Below are 22,241 nucleotides of genomic sequence, written 5' to 3'. Positions count from 1 at the left end.
CCACATTCCTACATCACCCTCTCTACTCGCTGCTTCATGAGAGCATGCACACTTTCCTTCGTTCTCACACTCAGGTTCCCCACATGTGGGGACACTCACACACACGCGCACCCACAGGCATGCACACACACTTTCTCCCAAGCTCAGAGAGCTTTGAATCACTGTTTTCTAACCCCCAACCGAAAAGGAACAATCATGTCCCTACAAATTACCCTCTCCTAGTGCCCTGAGTTTGCCCAAGCACCAGAATGGGAACACCCTTTCCTTTCAAACTATCTCTACAGCATTACAATCAGATGAAGAGTGGGATGGGGGGAAGCGGGCCAGATGATCCATTTTCCTTGCCTCCCCACAGGAGATTTCAATGTCTGCAAGGAAAGTCAAGGGTGTGTTGGAGCATTACCGTGGACAATGAAATTTTAAATAATCTACATTATAATTCATCAGCACACACTCTGCTTCTGGTGAAGTCCTTTGAGGGCTGGCTTTCCTCTAATCCCCACTGTGGCTCCCTAGTACCCTGGCGCCTGATGGGTTTGTACTGAATAAAGATATCCTGCACTTCAAGAAGGCGGAGATGAAAACTTCCTGAGCAAAGATGGATATGGTCCCACATCCCGTGCCCTGATTCCAACCCAGGAAAACAGTTGATATCAAACAAGAAATGGAGAGACTTCTAAAATATCAATTAAGTTTTACCAGAGACCCAGGGAGAGGATGGAAGGAGAGATATAGCTAACATCGAGAAACAAAAGATTTGAAGTGACCCTAGAGTTTGGAAGATCGTGCCCAGAATGAGGAGAGTGAGGAGAAAAAAATTCACCGAAACAATAGAAAAACAAATGGAGGCGACAATAGGACTTTTGACCACATTCAGAGCCCAGAGTCACTAGAAGTTCTGGGTGGTGCCGAGTTCAACTAGGACAGAGAAAGAAGGAACCTTGAGTCCTGTCTGGGGTTCTTCTCCATCAAAGACAATGACCGGGAGCTTGCCACACGTGCTCTTGGTGAACACCTGAATGGTAGGGACAGCCAGAGACAAAGCAGCAATTTTTTAAAAACTATAAAACAAATGCATGCACTTGGTATCAGTAAAGAAATTATAATCATATACAGAGATACAATACAAAGATAAAATTTCTCTTCCCTTCTCCAAGCCCCTGTTGTACTCTCCAGAGATATTTGTAGTCTCTTACATATCCTTCAAGATACTTCCATAAATATATATATATATATATCTATATGTGTGTATACATATATATGAGTGTGCGTGTGTATTTACACATTTTTACACAAATAGAATCATGCATCCAGACAGCTCTGCACCTTTCATTCCATTTACTGTGTCAAAGCTCTTTCCCGATCAGCCCAGGAGGGTCTACTTCATCCTGTCTGATGGCTGAACAGTTCATTTTTTGGCTGTGTCGATGTGACCAGCTGCCTAGTGACAAACCTTTGTTTCTATTGCTTTTACGATCTTGCAATAAATATCCTAGTACCTATGTGTTTGAGATATGTGATCAAATCCCTAAAGACGAAACCATAGGCATTTAAATTTTTGATAGGTATTATCAAACTACCCTTTAAATAGATTGCAGTGATTTATGCACTGGTTAACCATATATGCATGTGCCCATTTCTCCGTGTCCTTGCTGGCACTAGGTTTTATCAAATGTTGATTTTTGCTAATCTGATGTACAGATTTAGCCTTGTCCCTTTGTGTTGTGTTAGATTAAGCGTATTTTCATATGTTTATTGGCCTTTGGTATTTCTTGTTTCTATAGAATGTTTATTCATATCCTCTACTCATTTTCTACTCCTTTTTATTGATTTTTAAAAGCTACTTGTATGATAGAAAAATTAGTTTTGTGTCATATTTGTGGCAAATGTATTTGTAATTGGTTTTTATTTTGGGGAGGTGTTTTTTCATAGATATGATGTTTATATAGCCAAACACAAAGACGTTTTTTTCTTTACGGTGTTCAGGCAGCGAGCAGCTTTAAACAAGTTCGCCTGAGAGCATGAGAAAGTTATTTTTGAAGCTTCTAGAAGAATCAGCAGATATGTTTCCAGAACCTGAAATGGAAATTCTTAACAAGTCAGGGAAAACTAAAGATGGACAAAAGGAAGTCAATAAGCATCCCAGTTTTCCAAAGAAAAGAAAGATTCCAGAAATGTTAGACAAATTAATTTTATGCTAGTTCCAACCGAACACTGGTCACTAAGCAGCTGATTTGGAAACAATTATCAAAAGGAACACGGGTATCAGGAACCAGCCTGGATTGGCCAGGAAAAGGTCATGCCTACACCCTCTCAGTGCCCACCTTTGTTGGGTCTGGGACAGATAAATCAGAGGACTAGCTATATTCCTAGAATTTCTGGGTTCGAGGAGGACACTCGATAAAGACTCAGACTTCCCTGTGGACGATGCCAGCCAGATCCATAGCTGCTTGAACAACTATGTCCAAGGAGACTAATTAATGAATCAATATCAAATTGGAGGGCTCTCTAGAGGCTAGTGGGCTTTCTCTGAACTTGACCACGTCTTGTTTAATGCTCTTATCAGTGGCTTGGATAAAGGCACAGAAGGCTACTTATCAGATTTACAGAAGACATAGGCTAGGAGACAAAGCTAATACAATGGGATGTTGGAATCGAGATACAAAAAGATACCAGCAGCTTATAACCGGGTTAAGAGGGTAAATGTAAAATCCTGCACTTTGCGGGGAGGGGTATTGAATAAGCAGAGCTTGGGAGAGATACTGGTTAAAAGCAGTAGTCTAAGGGGAAAAAAACACGCAAATTCCAGATGTGCCTGGTTGTGGAAGAAGAGTCTGAGCTGTTTCTGCTCTGCTCCGTGCTGTCCTCATTGCGAGCAGGACATTCACCTGGAGCAGACCCCAGGGGACACACTACGGATGCTAACTGTGGCAGGGCTGTCCTGAGGACAGACAGCAGATGGATGCCTTTTGGCTCCAGCTGGCCCAACGAGATCCAGCTGGTACAATTACAAAGAGGAAAACTGAGCTCACAGAGAATTTTCTAGACAGCAGACTGCCCAGGAGTCAAAGACCATGCCCAGGTGGGAAGCTGCCTGGCCACTTCTGGCCCCAGAGCAAGGCTGGAACAGATCACTTGGCTGTAGCTTTGGACTCTATGAAACTTCAAGGTCACCTTCAAATGCAAATGCAGTCTCAGGATGAGGCCTGGGCTCCTTCTCTGACACCTTGCTGCCCCTAAATAGAAATCCTGGATCCCCCATTGTGCTTCTCAGACACATCCTCTTGTCCTTACCCACCATCTGGGAGTCGCAAAGTCATTTTGGGACCTGATACGAGCACAGTCACAGAGAAGAGGTCCCCAGCATCAGGGACCTTCAGATCTCCTTAGGGGGAGCAAGGCCCAGAGCTCCCTCGAGCAGTCTGGATGGGGATGTGTTGGGGTAGGGCTGGCTGGGAGAGGAGCTGACTTCTGGAGAAAAAAAAAACAAAAAACAAAAAAACTCCCATTTCTGTCCCTTCAGGCCTCATTCATATCATGCGACACACCCAGGGCCGCAGAACACACTGGTGTTCAGGATGCATCGGGACCTCAGAATTCACTTGTCATGGGAACCACACACCACACACCCTAGTCCCCAGCAGGCACAGCCTAGCTGTGGCGCAGTCACCACACAGCCCTAGGGCTCTGGATACTCACTGCCCTCAGGAATACCTCTGAGGGTACGGTCACCCAGGAAGGGCTGTTCGCCCAGCCAGCTTCCAGGCCTACAGCCAGCGGCCCGACACACAACACCTCCAGCAGCTTCCTGCCTCACAGACGCTTCCTGTCCCACGTTCCGCTCTGAAGCTCAGAGCAGCGCCCTTTGAATGGAGGGGGCAACCCAGCTACCTCCTCTCCCACCACAGCTTCCACCCTCCCCCGGCATCTGCTTCCTGCTTCCCACCCTCCTCCCTTCCACCACTGTCCCAGGGGCCCAGGCCTGCCCTGCCTCTGAAGTCACTCCCCAGGATCCCTGTCCCCCCCCCCCCCCCGCCCCGCCCCCAGTTTGCTGGGGGGAGGAGGACTGAGAAGCACTTTGTGGCCTCTTCTCAGGCTCCTTTGTCTCTGGCTTTCAGAACCTGCTTTCTCTGTAGGAGATGGAGGTGATCTTTCAGATTCCTTCTGTGTCCAGCAACTAGCATCCCAGCATGTTATAAACGCCTGCAGCACCAAAATGTGGAGGCTGAGAAAACTAAGGCCATTCCACCTGAAGTTTAGCATTAGCACAAGTACAGCCATCTTAGGCCCCTGGGAATAAGAGCTGAACTTTACAGGAAAAACTGCAGAATGTCCTCAGCAGGGAATCCCATATCAGAAAGACAATAGAGCTCAGAATGCCCTCGGCAGAGAATCCCCTATCAGATCTCAAGAAACTCCCCCACCCTTTCCCCCATATTGGAATGGAAAAAATTCCTCCACCCCTTCTGAAGATCCCCTAGACCAGCCCATAAAAAACCCAGCTGTAACCCACTTCGGGGTCCAAGCCCCTGCTCTGCTGTGTGGAGTACACTTAGACCCAACCTCGAGCTTGTAAATAAACCCTCGTGTACTTGCATGGGTGTCGGTTCCTGGTGGTTTCTCAGATTCGCAATCTTGGGCACTACAGAAATCCAGATCCCAAATGGCCTGCATGTGTCAAGTGCCTCTTGCGTGCCAGGCTCTGTGTCTACACAGGCAGGGTGCTCTTCATGCCTCCAGGGAAAAGCTGAGAGGGGGTAGTGTCAGCAGTCCCGTTTCACCCCGGGTGAGACTGAGGCAGCAGTGAGAGGTTCTGTAACTTGCCCAGGATGAGCCGGGCTGGCCTGTGGAAAGCCAGGACCCAAGCCAGGCCGGGTGGCTCGGGGCACACACTTAGTGCTCCCGGGTCCCAGCTTGGCCCAGGCTCCCTGAAGAGCCAGAGCTCTAGGCTTCCACTCCCTGTTGATCAGGATTTAGGGCTGAGGAGCCCACAGGACCTGCTTCTGCCACAGTGGCCACAAACTCAGGGGAGGGACAACACGCCCCACTGTCATCAGCCATGGGAGACTGAGAGGAACCTTCCCAAACCATCACCCACCCCGTGTGTCCCAAGGACAGCATGCCAGGAGACGGCCTTCCAGTATGATGGGAAGGATTTGTTAAAAAACAATTTTTTCATTTTTGGAGTTAAAAAAAATCACCACTGACAGGCTTTAATGAGAGTGGCCTCCTTCCCGGAGCCCGCCCCCAGTGCAGCTGCCCGGATGCTGCCCATGTAGTGCTTTTAGCTGTTCCTGCAGGTAGCTCATCTTTCTAAGTGATACGCTTTTGCTGCTAGCTCTTACCCACTGATGTTAGCCATTTCCTGTGGGCTTGGACTGTGGCTCTCTGGCCAGATCTGTGCAGGTGGCCCAGGCGAGGCAGGGGAGGACTGCTGCCTTTCCTGGAAGAGGGTGGCCAAGGGCCAGGGCATAGGGACAAGGCATAGCCCATTTGCATTAGCAATAGAGGGATAGCCCTGCTGAGGGGCAGCTGCCAGCCCAGCCCCCCAAGCCTGAGGTTCCCGAGATCCCAGGGCTTGAAGAACAGCCTCTCCCCATTCAGCTCCGAGAGCAGATATACATACTTCCACTTCCAGGCGAGCTGGAACAATGTGCTTGCTTCCCTCACTCCCACCTGGAGCACCCTCTTCATCCCTCCAGCCCTAGCTCAGTGCTCCCTCCTCCAGGAAGATTTCTTGGCCTCCCTGCCCTTCCCTTTCTAGAGTTTCTAGAGGCTGAGTGCTCAGAACAGCACAACTCACCCTTCTAGGTTCTCTGCAAACTCAAAGGTGCATTGCTGGCCTCTCGGGTTAGGCCCAGGGCCCCAGGAGGGAGGAGCCTGTGCGGCTGCCCAGGGGCATCCCCAGTCCTGAGCATGGCCTCCGTGTGAGGGCTGGGCCCAGGGCCGTGGTGATTATCGCAGGCTCTGCTGGAGGCCCTGCAGCAGGGAGGAGATGAGCCAGCTAGATTCTAGGGGAGGCCCTGGCTCCGCTGCCTCAGGTTCTGAAAAGAATGAAACGCCCAAATCCCACTGTACAGTGTGTCCTTTCTGAAGCACTTTTATAAGCACCCCTCACGCTATGCGTCATCAACATCCCAGCTTGAAGGATGAATTAAATGAAGATCAGAAGAGCTTTCTAGAAGTCCCACAGCTAGAGGGAGAACTGGCCTAGAGGTCATCAGACTCACTCCTCTGGCCCAACACAGGAGGCGACGCTGCTCAGGGCAGCTGCCAGATTGTGGAGGGGGGGAGGTCACCTCGCCTTCAGATGGACTCGAGGCAGGGGGCCAGCTGCTTCCTCCTCGTGCACTGGGAGCTGCATCAGTGACTCCCTGCCTCACCCCACAGCTTGCACTGCCAGGCACTGGGATCCGGCTGGGATTGCTCACCTGTGGGCAACACCCTCCCAGGCCCCTACCTCTCAGGGACACACCTGTAAACATCGAATGGTGGTCCCTCAGCACGGGACATCTTCACAGGTGGGGAAGCTGAGGCTAGAATGGGGGAGCAGCTTGCCCAACGCCAAACTGCCAGTTGGTGGCAGAATTAGAACTTGGGCTCCTGATGAGCCCCGGAGGGGTTCTTCCCACACGCGCAGGGCCTGAATGATGGATGAGTGGAGAGAGGAGTCATGTCCGAACAAGGAGGGCAAAAGTACAGCGTGTGCTCCTGGGGTGGTGTGAGATGCGTGTGCCCAGAGCACAAGGGGTGTTTGTGCATGTGGCTTTCTCCTCATTGTAAGACAACCAGCAGAGTGAGTGATGCCTACAAGCTCCTAGCACCTCAACAGCAAGATACAGGGTAACACATGATCCTGTTTACACACACACACTCTATTGTCTTAGATCAGGCTGCCATGACAACATACTACAGGCCAGGTGGTCTAAACAACAGACCTTTATTTTCTACCACTTCTGGATGCTGAAGTCTGAGCTCAAGGCGTTGCTGAGTCGGTTCCTGGTGAGCGCTCCTCCTGGCTTGCACGTGCCCCCTTTCTGCACGTGTTCTCACCGTAGCCTTTCCTCACTACGTGTGCAAGGAGCTGCGGGGGCAGGATCCAAGTTCTCTGGCATCTTTTCTTGTAAGAACACTAGTTCTCCATAGGATCGGGGCCCCAGCCTTGTGAACCTATTTCACCTTTAATTTCTTCCCTAGAAACCCAAGCTCCAAATACAGCCATGTTGGGGGTGAGGACTTAGGAAGTGGGAAGAAGTGGGGACACCTGGGTGGCTCAGAGGTTCAGCACCTGCCTTCAGCCCAGGGCATGATCCTGGAGACCCAGGATTGAGTCCCACATCGTGCTCCTTGAATGGGGCCTGCTTCTCCCTCTGCCTGTGTCTCTGCCTCTCTCTCTCTATCTCTCATGAATAAATAAATTTTTAAAAATCTTTAAAATTTTGTTTTAAAAATAAAAGTGTGAAGGAGGGGACCACAGACAATCAATCCATAACAAATGTATAATGAACCTGTGTATCAAATCGTACCAACTGCTCCCTTTATCATTGCATGGTTTCATCTGTGACAACAACCTATTTGTTACAAACTTTAAAGCTTGAGGAAGGACAAATTGACCACCACAAAGCTGGTAGGGGAGCTGGGTGGGGAGGAAGGACAGAACGTGACACCTTAAAGGCCCTCCCTCCCACGTCTGACCAGCCCCCTGGTCTCCAGGCTCACAGGCAGCAACCACAGACACCTGTTTAAAAAATGAACACGTGGATGTGCCTAAATGACCATGAGGCACTGGGCACAGCGAACAGCTGATGGGCCCAAATGCCCCATTCCCGTGGCTGGGATACAGCCCCACTCGACCTGTCCTCTACCACATTCTGCACAAGAACCCGGATGGAGGGCTCCGTTTGGCTCCATCGGGGCCCAGGAGGGCAGCGACAATGTAGCGCTCGCTCTTGGCTCGTCCTCGAGGCCCGGGCAGCAGCAGGCACCTGGGCAGCAGGCACTTCCAGAGCGATGAAGGAAAATCAATGCCCCATTTATCCGAGGACTCGGACCTGGCATCTGGGAGATGAGCAGCCCGTAAGCACTGCTCCCTCGGCCGGAGGGAGCCTGGGGACCCACAGAGGGAAAATCCCTGGCTCGGGACAGAGCCTGACAGTCCCCACCTCCCTTCCCGCTCCCGGCTCTGGGGACGGAGCCTGGAACACGGAGGATAATTTCCGCCACCGTGTCCCCCTCCCCACCCCCGCGGCTCCAGACGCGCTTGGCAGCTGGAGTCCCAGGGAGCACCGAATCCATCGCTGGGGTCAAAGACGGGGCCTGCGGGACGTGTTAAGACAAGAAAACCAATCAGAGCTGAAAATGAAAGGCAGTGGAGGTGTGAAGCGAGGATGGAAACCGCCAGACGGGACACGGGGTGGCTGGCTGCCCACGTGGCTGGGCCCGCACACCCGCCCGCGGTCCGCTCGGGCCCTCCTGGGTGCCCGGCCACCCCTGGGAGCAGGGGCCCCTGGGAACCCCGGGCCTGCCCCCTCCACCTAAAGAGCAGGGCCCCAGGCCGAAGTCACAGGATGCGGGAGTATTTCTGTATTTAGCAGCCTGTCAATCCTCAAACGCTGCTCGCGGTTGGTGCAGAGGTGACACCTATTGTGACGCCCAGGATGAGCAGATCCCCCCGCATCAGGAGTGGCCTGGGGTCCTCAGAGGAGGGAGCCTGGGTGACCCCTGGATTCCAGGCTCCAGAGCCCTCTCCTGTCAGCCCCGGGAACATGGGGCTGATACCCACCGAGCACGTGTCCAGGGCCCAGCCCATTTCCCATTTCACTGAATCCAGGGTCACCCCTGCGAGACAGACTACTTTTGTGCCCACACACAAACTCTGAGGACTGAAGTGACTTGCCCAAGGTCACAGAGCCATGGAGGGCAGAGCCCTCAGTGGACTTGCTAAGACTGGACTCTCCCTTCCAAGGCAGCCAGTCTCCTCTGGGCTGTGACCACAGGCTGGGTCTTCCTGGGGGGCCCACAGGCCTCCACATTCAGTCCCGGGGCAGAGGAAGCATCTATTTAATATCACGGAGCACCTACTCTGTGCTAGGCACACGGCCATGGCGAAGCCAGCAAGGTGCCTGTCCTCAGAGTTCACTGCCCAGGAGAGTACAAAGGACAGAGTCCTTACCCTGGTGTCCCTCATTACTGATCACTCCCAGTGGGATCCTGTGGCAGGAGGCAGAGTCAGAGGAGTGCAGATCAGTGGCCCCAGTGGCTGGCTGTCCATCAGGATTGCCACTTGTCCAAGCCCTCCTCTTACAGAATGGGAAGATGGGGTTCACTGTCACTCTAAACTGGACAGCTGAGCAGGGGCACCACGTCCCACAGGCCCTCCTTGGCTGTGCTCCCATTTGGTGACTGAGGTTAAAGCTCACACAGGGGCAGGTAAGACACAGCCCAGCAGAAGGCACAGGCCAGCGCTGGTGGGGGTGGCACCAATATGGGCCACTGCACTTGAAACTAAGGACACTGTGTGGAATTAAAATCTTAGAAGAATGGGGCCAGATTTAGGGGAGTTGCAGTGGGCTCTGGGCCCTCACCCTGCTTGGAGCTCTAGACAAGAGAGCAGAGCCAGGGAGCAGTCAGGCTGACAAGGTGACTGCCTGCTTTCGGAAGAGGAGGGCCGGCCCCGGCTGAGTCCCCACTTCCCTCTGCCAGACCACCTCTGCTGACAAGCCCAATTGCTCCGCTGGCCTTGGGCTGCCAGCAAAGCCCGGGAGAGGGCCAGCAGCCGCTCTATTAACACGCAAACGGGTAGCCCAGCAGCTGCTGACACCAGGGTTAATTAAATCTATCTCCCCATCAATTCTCATTCAACTACTATCGATGGTCATTGGATGGGTGACAGAGTGACAAGGAAACAGTAATAGACATGTCTTAACCCTCACGCTGCGTGGAGAGGGGCACCACACTAGGGTGTCCCAAGAGAAGCACCCCCCTCCCGCTGCAGTCCCTGGCTCCCTCCCAGGTAGAGCTGGTTTGGCAGAGAGGCTGCTCTCTGCAGGCCTCCCCCTGTCCCCCCAGCTCACTTCACCCTTTGTTCACACATTCTTCCTGGGGGCTCCTCTATGCCAAGCCAACAGGCATGGAAGACCAGCATGGGGCTTGGGGGTACCTCCTTCTCCATCTAGTCCTTCCTCCCTCCAAGTCCATCCAAGGCTGTCGCCTCCCAAAAACCTCAGGGCCAAGCCTAGCTCCATTGCCCTGACAGTCTCTGCCCCCCCAGTGCCCTTCCAAAGAGGTCCTTATCCTGATCCCTGGGACCATAATGGTGTCACCTCACTTGGCCAACGGCACTTTGCAGACGCGATTAAGGATCTTGAGGTGGGGGAGAGTATCGGGATTATCCGGGTGAGCCCAACGTCATCGCTAGGGTCCTTAGAAGTGAAGGAGGGAGAGAAGTCAGAAGTGACAGGCACGCAAGAAAGACAGCCCAGCCACTGCCAGCCTTCAAGATTGAGAGGCATCCCTTGCCCCGGGATGCAGGAAGCCCACAGATACAGGAAGCGGCCAGGCAAGAGGGTCTCTGTTAGACAGCCCCGTCAACACTACATTTTAGCCCAGTCACACCCGTTACTGACTTCTGACCTCTAGGGCCGCAAGAAAATAGCATTTTAAGCCACTTTGTGATTTGTTATAGTGATGAAAAATCCATTTTATGTGCTCAGAGCTGGCCACCTGCAGCTGTGTGAGGCACCCTGGTTCACATCTCTCTGCGTTTGCACAGGCTGGGAGGCATGGGTGCCCCCATCCCCCCCGACTGAGGGCCCACCAATAACAGGGCTGATTGGAGGACCTTAGAGGACAGGCTGGGCCAGCAGGTCACTCCACCTGAGGGACCCATCCTCACTAGTTGCCAGTCTTTAAAACTCTACCCAACACCTCCTCTATGAAGTCTTCGCCGATACCCCCTTCCCACCCACCCTTGTGGGCGGCCTCATTCTCCAGCTTTCACTGTACTTGTATGCTCCTGAGTGTTGCTCAGTTTTGTGCTCAGCGAATTCCTTTAGTGTGTTGGAGGCAGGGCGGGGGGGGGGGGGGCGGGGAGAGGCTCTCTTGGGACTGGGGACACAGGAAAGTAACCATCTGCATAACCCCAAAACCTCCCATTCAGCAAATGTTTGCAAAACGACTGCTTAGTCTGTTTTGTGCTACCTGTGTGCAGAAAGAGCCTGGCTCAGGTCAATTTTACATCAAAAGAATATTAAATTCTAGTTAATATTTAGGGGAAGTGTACAAACATCTACAACTTATCCCTAAATGCATCAAAACAAGACTGAGGGAGGTGGGGGGGGACACAGCTACATGATAAAACAAGCTTGAAACATTACTACACGGGTAATCACTGTAAAATTCTATCAACAGGGCTAGATGTTTGAATTCATATTGGAGGAAGTAGATGCCCATGATAGCTGATTTATGCCAGCTTGCCTGGGCTAAGGGATGCCCAGATAGCTGGTGGAGCATTTCCAGGTGTGCCCATGAGGAGGTTTCCAGGATAGGTCAGCCTTTGAAATCTATAGACTAAAGGCTGTCACCCTCACCAATGGGCATCATTCAACCCCTCAAGGGTCTGAGAAGAAAAAGGCAGAGGAAGGGCAAGCTTGCTGTCTGCTTCACCTAGCAATGGCCATCTCCTGGCCTTGGACAGTAGGCACTCCTGGTTGTTAGGCCTTTAGACTCTAAGCAGGACTAGCAACCATCTACTCCCCCAGGTCTTGGGCCCTCAGCTATACTGAGTCCCCAGTTGGCAAACCATGGGACTGTCCCATCCCCATAATTGTGTGCACTAGTCCCTCAAAATAAAGGGACTATATATATCTTATTGGTTCTGCTTCTCCAAGAGCACTAATAACTAGAACTAAACCATCTGAAATCAGATCTTGGCACTACCACTCCTCAGCTATATAGAGATTTAAGTTGCTTAACCTCTCCAGGCCTGTTTATGAGACCATAGTATTTACCATGGTGCTGTCGGGAGGATAGGATGGGTTAATGCATATGAAGCAGTTAGGAGCACCCTAAGTGCCAGAAGATTTGTAGTCACCTTGGGGCCCTTCTCTTGATTAAGGGCATTTTATTCCTCTCCACCCTCAAGAGTCTCCATGAGCACAGTAGACACTTGGGAGCCTGAGAAGCTCTCTCAAGACTGGGGCCACAGGGAAGGCTTTGCCAGTTGGCTTCCCCAATCTGAAGGGGAGGATTCGGTCTTCCTAAACTCCACACCCAACCGAGGGTAGGCATTGCCGTTCCTACCTCCTTGGGATCAGGGCTTCCCTGGGTTCTAGGCAGAAAGGACAGCCCAACAAGGCACAGAGGCAGGAGAGAGGTTTGAGAGAACTAGTTACTGGAAGGTAACCAGGGCCCTTCTGAACACGGCAACTGCGTCCCACCGGGGGCCACAGGTTCCACCAGGGAGAGCCACACTGGTGGGTGTTTAGAAGAACTATGCTGGAAATATGACCAACAGCTAGCAGGTATTGAGAGTGGGAACCAGTGAGACCAGTTAGAGAGCTCTTACAGTAACCTAGGGTAGACTTAAGGGCAAGCAGGGAGAATTTGTGCAGGACTTTCCCTACCTCTGGGTCTACAAGGCAGCTATTATTCAGCATTCTAACTTGAGCCTTTATTCCAAGTCTGGCACATCAAGTTCACACCAGCTCTTGAATTCACTTGGTGATCTTTTACCCCACCCAGCATCAAAGTCCTCAATAGGAGTGGTCAAATCCAGCCATACCCCACAGAGGTGGTTGTTAGTTTGAAAGAATAAGACCCCAGCTAAAAGGAGAAGTCAGTCCGGCAGGATCCCAGTGCTCCTGGGAAGGAAGAGAAAGAAAAAAAAAAAAAAAACTGAATTCTTAGTGCTTGGGCTGCCCATAGCTCCCAGGAGCCCTGGAAAGGGCGAAGGGTCAGCCTAAACTATTTCTCCCATTCTGGGTTTGGAGAGGGGCTCAGCATCTACCAGCCAGGATCTGAGCCATCCAGTAGATGCACAGGAAATAAGGCCCCTGGGTCCAGAAACCCAGAACCATCCGGGACAAAGGAACATCCACTTCATGTACACTCCAGTGTGCTTTCTCCAGGTGAAAGGTGAAGGACAATTAGGGTTCTAAGCCCAGTGGTCAGGAGGGGTTCTGAACACACCTTGGGTACAAGATCAGGACAGGAGACTCTGAAGGTAGCCTTCCTGTTTCAAGACCAAGTAAGGTCAAATACCCATATGAGAAGGTTTACAAACAGGCATAACCCTCATCCTACAGATGTGGCCCATGTGTAGGCATCCAGGTTAGACGGCAGATGAAGGGGAGCTGGTGTTGGAGGTAAGAGCCAGTGGGTACACAGGCTTGAAGGGGCAGGCTTGCCTCCAGCCCGTTTAGAGAACGGAGCCAGTGCTTAGTCAAAGCCAGAGAACACCTAGCAGGAGCATCTTAAGTGTTGTTCCATATTAGCCATATCAACCAGAAACAGATGGATTTAAGCACAGAATTTATTAGGGACCTATGTAAGCCCAAGTAATCACTCAGCATCAGAGAACAAGGCTTAGCCAGAAATATCATCCAAAAATCCCAGCCTAGAACTGCTTTTAAGATCCCACTGCTACCACCTCCGAGCATGAGCTGCAAGGTTAGCTGAGAAAGCAAGTTTAAGATACTTTCAATCTCTGGGTGGGAAGACGTGGATGCATCTGGAAGGGAGATACCCATGTGGAGGTTTAAATTCACAGCAGAGGATAGTAAGTGTTCATTAAGTCTAGCCCTTTTACCACCCAACATCAATATCCACTTTCCTCCCATACTTCAAGTAGGAGGCCATTGTTACCCCCAAATGCCACCCCCCAGTCCCAGAACAGCCATGTTGGCTACATACTCTGCTATAATCCAATGTATCTGTCAGATGTTGTGACTTCTGGACTAGACTGTACAGTCCATATCCATCACACCACCTATAAGAGGTAGACACTGGTCCCACTAAGGGGGATAAATGCAGATCCTTATTCAGGACCTTTATGAGAAAGGCTACAAGGCTAAGGTTATTTGGATCCATCTTCCAAAACCAACTCCATTGTTTCCCCTTACTCTAAAACTCCAGCCGACTGCATCTTTTAGATGACAGTGATGGTGGAATGATCCAAACAGGATTATACCCTTGGTAGCACTCCTAGTGTAAGGCTGCTGGAGCCTGCTACCCCACCTGAGCACTTAGTTTTGTCAGGAAGTTCCCTCGGTTGGATTTTGCTTTCCCCCGCCCCTCCTGCACTGACTGGATGGGGATCTTGTTTTAACACTCGGCTACCCCAGCCAACGTTAGAAACCAGCCACCACCACCCTTTATTTGTCCACTCCAAGTAGCAAGGAAATGCCAGAGGCTGTTCACCTCAACTTCCATTGAGAAAGGACACTCTTCTGGTAGAGTCCATCTTTCTTCTAATCACTCAGGCCTCTATATGAGCAGCCCAGAAACCCAGGCAGGGCAATCAAGTTTTAGGAGTAGAACCTTGGATGGTTCTATGGTGACAAGTGCCACATTTGCTTCTACCATGTTGCATCTGGATCCAAATAGTCCAGTAACTTGGGAAACACCATCTTCATTGCTGGTTTAGAACACATATTACACCCTCTAGGACAGTATTCTAGCCCCTCAGGCAATGACTCTCATGGTACTATGGTGGGCGTTTTCAACAGGTTATTCCAAGGTCTTAAAGGCCAGCTACTGCTGGAAGACCACACATGCTGAAGTCAGAGGATTCCAGGGGCTTCAGCCTATCGATTTAGGCTGAGAAACAAGTTCCTTCGTCAAGTGCTATGCAGCACGAGGACAAAGTTGGATGTCACATCCAAATTCATGAGTAGTTTTAATGTACCTTGTTGTGTGGGGGAAGAGTACAAATACAACACACTATCGGTTCTGGCAGAAGCAAATAGCCACCCTGCTCTGTGGTAGGATTCCAGTGAAGGGAACCCACCATCACGTAGCTGGCTGCCTTCCCGGGATTAAGGGGTTTTTTCCAGGGGTCCAGGATTACTGTCACTGGCATGCTGGTCTCTTAGCTGCCAGTTCAGCCTTTGAGAAGCTCAGTCCACATGGCCTTGACCTTGTTCCCATAGCACTTCAGGAGTCCATTAAGCTGGCACTGGAGCACCTGGCAGTGGGGGCAGGAAGGGAGGCTGACCTGTATAAGGGCAGACTACCTAGCTCACCTGATGGAGAGCTTCCTCCAAAGTGGTGCTTGAATCCTTAGAATGGACCCAATAGACTCTTCCCTAAATCTTCTGGTCCCCAATCATAGTCTTGCTGCCTTTTAGGTCCATGACCAATCAGGCACATGCTTAGCATCTGACAACAGATCCAAATAGATCTTTTAGACCATGTGCCTTCCTAGGCAAAAATAAAAATAAAGGGGAAAAAAAAGGAAAAAAGTGTCCTGCCCAAAGTCCTACTTGTTCTGAAGATGCCCCCAAAGGGTCCTTCATGGTCACCCTGAGTGAGGCTAGAATGCTATAGTCCATACCCATTTGATACCAGATTTTTCTGGCACTACTTGTAGGGTCTAGGTTTTCTCCAGGAATTACAAGTACAGATTGAAGGATAAGTGAGCATTATCTGGTTCAGTCCTGCTCTGGTAGCCAACTGTTCATGTAGTTTACAGGTTTTCTTAGGATCTACTTGGGTCCTAGGTCTTAAGACTTCTATTTGATGGACCACTGGACATGCTCAGTGGTGGCTGGGTACATCAGTTACCACCTGGCTCACATAGGCAGTATTCCCTTTCCACCAGGGACCAACGAAGCAGGTCAAGTGCCAGTTCAAAAGCAGTTGCTTGCAGAAGGCAGCGTAGATTTGCTCAAACCCTAGGGGCCTCCAGAGATTCTGATTAGGCCTTTTCAGGAGTTCCATAGAGCATCCCAACTCACCACAGACACTTGGACACCAATATTCTGCTAAGATGGGAGCCAAGGGCTAGAGCTGCCCAACCACACCCTGTTCTGGCAACTCACGCTCTGGGTGCCACTCAAAAACGAGCTTCTCCTGTCCTCACCAAAGCTGTAGCAAACCTAGAACATGCTGTCAGGGAGGGGAAAGAAAAAGGTGGAAGCAGTCTACCAAGAACCGTGCTTCTTACTGATAGTAGCCCTAAGTATGGCCCAGCAAGAGTGCATCCACTACAACATGGCTTTGGGTAACAAACCGCTTCCTTTGAACAGCATGACAAGTCAAGATGGAGCTGGAATGGTCACTGGACCGCTTTAAGGAGGTCTCATTCTCATTAACTATTTTGTTTCCACGAGCCACTGGCTGAGACTCAGTCCTTTGTACCAGCCAGACTATCCTTGCCTTTAGCGCCAGTGGGCCCAGCATGTCGCTGTACTCCCCTCAAGGTCTGGTGCCTGCAGCCAGCCCAGGTTGGGATTTTCTCAGGCAGCGTCCTTGGTCACAACAATGAAACCAAACCTGGCTATTTAAGCAGAAAGATGGACCCTGATGAGACTGGAGGTATCTTGCATACTCCTCAGGAGAGCTGGAGGATAGGGCTCCAAGGTCCCCCAGCAGACTGGTCTCACGAGGACACCTCCACCCCCACCACAGAACACCAGATGCTACAGCCAGGACTGCTGACGGGACATAGACGTGGATGCTTCCCCTGCTGCCAGGACCTGAGCCCCTTGCGATGGTCAGCTCGGAGAGAAGTCATCCTCTGAAGTCCTGGAAACCTTGCCTCGTTGCTTCTATTCCAAATCCAGGCAAGACCCATCTGACCAACGGATCCTGTGCTGCATGTCTACAGCCTACATGGAGACATCAGGAAAGGCTCACCCAGATAACAGTTTCTGTGGTGGCACATGGGTGCTGCCTCCCACTAGGCCTGAAGTGGGGCCTCCCACTAGGCCCCAGCCACTGGCAGAGGGACTCACCAGGTCATATCTGTTCACGCAGGATAGATGCAATAGAGCTGGGGAGGAGCATCTAAGGGAGGACAACAGTCCAAGCGTCCTGGTAGATGCTTACTGGCTTGGTGCCCTTGGGAAAGCCTTTGCCTCAGACACTGAGAACATTCTCGAGGCCACGTCATGACCACCACGAAAAGGCCAGCTTACTTCCATGCTAGGCCCAAGCTGCAAGGTTCACCACGAGCGTGCCAGGGCATGCTGGTTCTGAGCAGAGAACAGAGTGAGGGGACAGAAAGGCTTTTCACAGCCTTGTCAGGGGACACCCAGGGATCCACACTGCTACTCTCAGCCCCATTCCACCCTTCTCCTTCATGACCTAGCTCTTCCAGTTCATTTGCAATCCTCCTGCCTCAGAGGGCTCCTGGGCTAGTCCAGAAGCAGGGATGTGTGACAGGTTATATGCCACCACCCCCTTTCTAGAGGATGGGCTCATGCATAAACCTCCTTCAGCCAGAGACTACGGTGTGAGGGCTCCCGCCCTCCAGGCACACCTTCACGGCTGGGGAGTGGGTGGCACACATAGTCCTGGGCCCGGTCTACTTACTCTTGGCCTCTAACAGACACTGGTCCTTTCCATTGGCTCTGGCCCAAGTGTTCCTTCTACATTTCCTCAAGGGTTCAGGAACCTAGAGACAAAAAAAAAAAAAAAAAAAAAAAAAAAAAAAAAAAAAAGCAGAGGTCTTTGGTACCAGTCTCCCACCACGGTGATGGTCTTCTACATTCAGACCAAGGCTGTAGTACCCGGTGACACTGCTGGGTTCCATCAAGGCAGAGCCTAGCTACTGACCCAGCCTCCCTGAAGGGAGTGCCCTCGGCACTGCACGTGGAGAAGATACTATTGAATGTAGGTCTGGGCCTACTAATTAGGTACATGCAGAAACCCAGATCCCACAGCAGATACGGGGGCGTTTTTACCTGAATAGACATCCATGGGCTGTGACGACGTATGGGACGGGTCTCCAGCCAGAGAGGAAAAGCCGCTTCCAACAGCAGGAATCTGAGGCTTCTAGACTGAAGTTTTGTTCTAGGACACTGTTTAGTCTCTGAAGCAACTAGGAGTTCTGAGAGATCAGGAGCCCAGGGTGTAGAACTGGGCTGCCGGTCCACACCCAGGCCTGGAAGCAGAGGTGGCTTAACCTTCCCAGCACATCTGTCTGGGGCCAGAAGGCTATCACGTGGGCCAGCCTGGTCAGGCAGGCAGAGTTTGCTCAGTCACCTGCTTGTCCTGGATTCCATCAGAAGGACGAATCAGTTGCCACTCACGGGAGAGGAGAACTAGGGATCTTTCCCGCTGTGCATGTTTCAGGCCTGCTGGGAGGATCTTTTGGTTGTTCCATAGCAAAGACTGCTGTGGAATGTACTTGTCCATTCTGCTCAGTGTCCCGATGTGACAGCTGCAAGGCCACCACTGACCAAAGTGATACTGTGCTTTGCCTCCAAATGGACCAGGGGCCTCTATCCAAGCCCAGTGGTCTCCAGCTTAGCACCCCCAAACAAGTTCTGGTTTAAAAAGGGACGTAGACTATTGCTCTGAAATGCCTAAAACACTTTGGAAGATTTCTAGCAGCTTCTCAGAGTCGCCAATGCCTCAAGGCCAGACTAGCCTACCCAGTGATCTTTGCTTGGCTCCAAGCAATGTCCAGGAGTTAGGGGTGGGGGCAGGAGTAGAGAATCTAAATGGCAGCACTTCCCTCCACCATCCAGGTCACCTCCTTCAACTCTGGCTATCATAGAGTGTTGGTTTTTCCTTCCTGCCTACCCTCCTTTACATTACCCACATTTCTCTCTGAAAGAGTCAGGTTGGGGAGAAAAGGTACCCCCTGTGTTTGAGGGGTATTGCACCTGTGGCTTCAGCCCAATCTCAGGTGGAATGGAGGGCAGGATGGTCTGGACAGACTTCACTCAGCTGCCTATTGCCAGAGACGCAGGTCCCACTCTAACCCTGCTGCTAGGATTTCACTGGATCAGAGTGGTCTCTGCTTTGCAGTAGCACCGATCTCCCCATGGAGAAGTAGAAAGGTTGGCAGTCCATGGAACCCAGGAAAATGGCCCTGAAACTTCTCTCTACAGACAAGGGTCTGGCACTGGGAGCCCCCACCCCTCAGGCAAGGACACTGCAGTGCTTGGAAGCATGATTGGGACACTAGCGTTTCAACAAACCTCAGGGCTGGGGATCACGAGAGTTTAGACAGACCCAGCTGTCCTAGTCTTGTCCACAAGCCTCCTGAGACTAGTTTCCTTGTAGCAACCATGGTTCAGGTCACAGTTCTACATTCCATCCTGTTCCAGGCCATGGGTCTAAGAACTCAACCTCTAATGCATCGGTAGCCTATTGGTTCATCTTCCCCTTTCCCCCAGTTTCTGCCCCATGTGAATAACTGCCACCATCCTCAGAAATGCTACCTGGGTCCAGGCAGTCAGATCCCACGAGATGCTAGGCCTTTCTTCCTTGTCAGCTATACTCCACTGATGTTCTCTGCATCAGTCATGGTTTCTACCTCAATGCATCCTAGCACAGGGATCAGAAGTAGCTTCAGTGGAGGTACTGTCTCCCCAGACCTCTCTGGGCCTGTAATGCTGGTTTCCTGGAGATGCCAGTTTAGAAGGCTATAGACAAGCTGCCTTCTACCTGGAAATACCTACTCAGCTATCTATTCTGTTGTATACTCATGGCTCCTTTGAGGGTATGGAAAGTGTAGGGAGGACCCAAGACAAAGGGATGCCGGTCTGTCTCTACCTCCCCCTGCAGAATATGGTAAAGACCCCTTCAGCCCTGATTAAGATTAACCAACCATACCTACTCTGTACCTTCTGCATCTGGCCTATGTCCTTCCTGGCCAGTCCAGGCTAACAACCCAGCTGCTGGGGCTCCAGGCACTGCCTAACCTAGTGCCTCTGGAAAGAGTCATGTTCCACCTAGAAAACCAGTGTTCCCAGAAAGGCTGTAAGCTTAGGAAACCCTAGTTTCAACTCCTTGATAGAAGGGAATACTGCCCCAGATGGGAAATGGGTACATGGACTTGATGCCATGAGAAAGAGCCTAGTTCTCCATGAGGAATTCAGATCTTGATCACAGGAGAGGTACTGGCAGTAAAGCCAGAGAGGTGAGCTGCCAGTAAAGGGTCAAGGGAGCCCAAGGGGGTAGCAGCAGCCAGGCCAAGGAAGTTAGAGATCCCAGAGGCAACAGGTAGGACATGGTCAAGAGTTTAGACAGAAGAGTGTCAAACAAGTCAGAGGACCTCAGAGCTCCTAGAAAGAGATCAAGGGGTCCTAGAGAATACTTCACAGGTTCATCAAGGAATCCGGATGGGCTTTGGGGGTAGAGAATGCTCAGGTATAGGAAGCCAGACACTTGATCCCAGGACCATGGCTCCAAGCTGAAACAGGCAGAGCAGTCAGGAACCCCTAGCCCAAACTGGCAGGAGCTTTGAGCAACCTGAGGGCAAGATCAAGGGGAGACACTTATGAGAATGGAGGGGAACCAGGAAGGCTGAACAGAAGACGAAAGCCTAAACTCCCTGTTCCCTGAAGGGGGACACTGCCATAGACAATGTACATTCATTGGGTTGCAGAGCCAGGTGTTCTCAATGGGTGCTTAAGTATTATTGCTTCAAATCCAAACCTCACCCGGGGACACCTGGCATTGAACGGCACCCCCCAGAGCCTAGAAGGCTGCTATGCAGGATGCTGGCAGCCCCACCTCCTACACAAGGCCTCTAAGCTGTTCTTTCCTGAGGAAAAAAACCCCAAGTTTGAACTGATTCAGAGGTGTAACTCTCAAGCTAGTTTACAGCCCAAAGCAGTCCCATGCTACCTGTGGCCTGTCCCTTGTTATACCAGCCTCTCTAAAGGCAGACTGGGCTGTCTATACTACAGGCCATGACAGCCAGTGTCCAAGCATACAAAGTTTTTGCAGAAGGTAGACCACCTAGAAGGTCTCAGGTAGTAGACAAGCCCCTAGGTGATATGCTCTAGGGTAACCGACTCAGGTCCATGGGACCAACTTAGAGTCATGACTGATCATGGCTACTGATAAGCTGAGTGAGGCCAGACGGAACAGCTCCTGGAAGACTGGAATGGAATAGCACGGATGCAGGCCAGGGGCTGCTGCTAGCCTCTGCCCAAGTGAGTATCAAATGTTTATCTACTGCGACCTTGCAGGAGCTCCCTGTTCAAGGGGAATCCTTGAGGCCCCGTCTGCTCTGATAGGGCCAAGTAGCAGCAATAGCATTAAGGAGACTTTGGCCTCATGGTTTTTCCACTAACTAAGCATGCCAAGTGGACCATCTATCATTTAGGCTGTACACTAGACACATATGCAGCTGCAGGGCCAATATGCCAGGGTCTCCATATGTAGTTCTAAAGCAGCTCCTGGAGTCCGAGTTCTCAGGAATGATAGTGTTGGAGGAAAGGCAGTGAGATGATGCTTGGATAGAGTAGTCCAGCCAGGAGGTAGCTATGACAAGCTCTAGCCACATATCTCCCCACCTTCTAGAACCTGGCCCATGGGATTAGGGGATGGGGAAGGAAGACTGGACAGATCTGGCCTATGATGCCTCATCCTGTGGGTTAGGAGCAAACCACAACTGTTAAGAACCAGGGCTCAGAAGGAAGGACAGGAAGAAGAGCTCCAAAGAGAAGCCCACCCCCATCTGGCATTGATGAGGACCTCAAAGAAGGCCAGTCCCAGCATCTGGTATAGGAGACCACATAAGCAGGCAGGGTGTCCTGATGCCAAGAGTGACAGCCACCACCAGCCTGGTCTCCACAGCTACTGGCACAGAGGTCCCAGCTAGAAAGGAAGCTGAACAGGTTCAAGAGGATCAGGAAAAGTGTCCTGAGAACAAAGTTCCACATACAGCACTGAGCAGGCCAGGAGCCAGGATGTTCACAGCCGGGGTCCCTAGATGCTACCACCTGCCGCAGTTAACTCAAGGGAGAAGGAAGCGACAGGAGCCATGAGATTAAATCTTGGGAACCACAGCTGGAATGAAGCCCTGCTGTCCATCCAGGTTCTAGAACAAGCAAGCTAGCTAGTTCACCGCAGCTCTTGGCAAATCACTACCCACCTAAGATATAGGCTGAGGGAACATCCAAGGTGGGTCCTGGGGATGCTGGAGGAGCCATTCCCAGATATCCACGTGAGTCTCTGGCTGGGTGTCCACTGAGGCAGATACTAGGAGGTCTCCACAGAGAGGCCAGCAGCCAGCTTCTAGCCACTGCCTCTAGCTTTAAGGCAGAAGAGGGAAC

This window comes from Vulpes lagopus, chromosome 3 (assembly GCF_018345385.1).
Source record: "Vulpes lagopus strain Blue_001 chromosome 3, ASM1834538v1, whole genome shotgun sequence".
Taxonomy (NCBI): domain Eukaryota; kingdom Metazoa; phylum Chordata; class Mammalia; order Carnivora; family Canidae; genus Vulpes; species Vulpes lagopus.
Note: the sequence above shows the minus strand (reverse complement) of the source record.